We start from the raw sequence: 1,208 nt of genomic DNA on the forward strand, positions 1-1,208 counted from the left end.
GCCTCCCAGACGCAGAGTAGCTTGTGATTGGCTCGAGCTGCGGAACCTCGGAAACCCGAATGTGAGGAGCTGGCTGATCCACAGCTGCCGCCCCCCGCAGAAATCCGGAGCGCGGTCAGAATCCAACTGGCGGCGGCGGCGGCAGGTAAGGAGACTCCTGAGGAGAGAGTACAGGCACTTGGGTCGGCTGCTCTCAGTGTCGCTCGGTTGAGGAGAGGCTCGCACCCAGCGCGTAGTGTAGGGCGACGGGAACAATGGAAGTGGCGTCTAGTCCCTAAGCGTTCCCTCCCCTCGGGTAGACAGTGTTTCTCCTCAGCAGCGGGTGGCTGGGGGAATTGAGAGAATTACTTCTCCTTCAGCTGCCCTGTTTTTCCCCGAGGCCACAGCCCGCGGGGGCTAGAGCCGTCGTGGAGGCCGTCGGTGGTTTAGGGTGACGGGAAAATGGCGGAAAACAAAACGGTGAAGAATGCGGCGGCCCCCTGGCATTTTCTCTCGGCGACACTACCCCCCCCCCCCCCAGTTCCTCTCAGCTGCACTTCCCCCATCTCGCTCCCGCCCCCGTCCCCGCCAGCAGCGGTTGGTAACCTTGGAAAGCGCGAGGGATAACGGCGTTTGCGAGAGGGTGGCACCGAATCGGGCATTTTAGGGGCTAGGGAGCCGTCAGAGCCTGCGGTGGGGGTGGGGGCCGTGTGCGGCAACTGTCGCCTTTGCTAAAACACCACCATTTTGGTTCCCTGCCGCCGTCTCCCGTGTAGCGGGGCAAAGGGAGCAGGATGGTGAGGGGTTGGGCAGCACGGCGTGGGTAGTATCGGTGGCGACTGCTGCACCAAGTGAGGGAGGAGGGGAAAGGGTATTCTTGTCTCTTCGCTTTCTGCCTTTCCACTGCGAAGGTTCTCATTTGGTTGAAGATCCAGGGAGATGGGTAATGTATGGGAGGGCACGTGTGTGCGTTCTGCTCAGAATGATTGAAACTTGGCGTGGTCGTGGGAAAGGGAGACTGATGCGGGAAGAGGGTTGCGTCCAAAGCTGCAATACTGCTACTTGCCAGGGCTCCTTTGTCTCCTATCTCTGCTTATACTACTTTCACATTCTCTTGTTCTGCCGCCTTAGGATTTTTCTCCTGTCCCTCACCCTATTTACATCATCTAGAAGCTAGGCCCTGAATAATCTGTTCAGAGAAGACGAATGAGAGTAAAATGTGTGCTTGG

At 58.5% G+C, this 1,208-nt stretch overlaps 1 protein-coding gene across 1 annotated transcript in view; it reads left to right on the forward strand.

Annotated features, from left to right (window-relative positions):
• Nucleotides 1-27: 27 nt before the first annotated feature.
• LOC105004719 (zinc finger protein 711-like) overlaps nucleotides 28-1,208 on the forward strand; it is a gene marked incomplete at its 3' end in the record, with an annotated part of 9,999 nt that continues 8,818 nt past the window's right edge. The window contains exon 1 of the mRNA XM_010862424.1: nucleotides 28-145. The remainder of the gene's footprint in view (nucleotides 146-1,208) is intronic.

The sequence above is a fragment of the Bison bison genome, unplaced genomic scaffold, assembly GCF_000754665.1.
Source record: "Bison bison bison isolate TAMUID 2011002044 unplaced genomic scaffold, Bison_UMD1.0 scf7180017858133, whole genome shotgun sequence".
Taxonomy (NCBI): domain Eukaryota; kingdom Metazoa; phylum Chordata; class Mammalia; order Artiodactyla; family Bovidae; genus Bison; species Bison bison.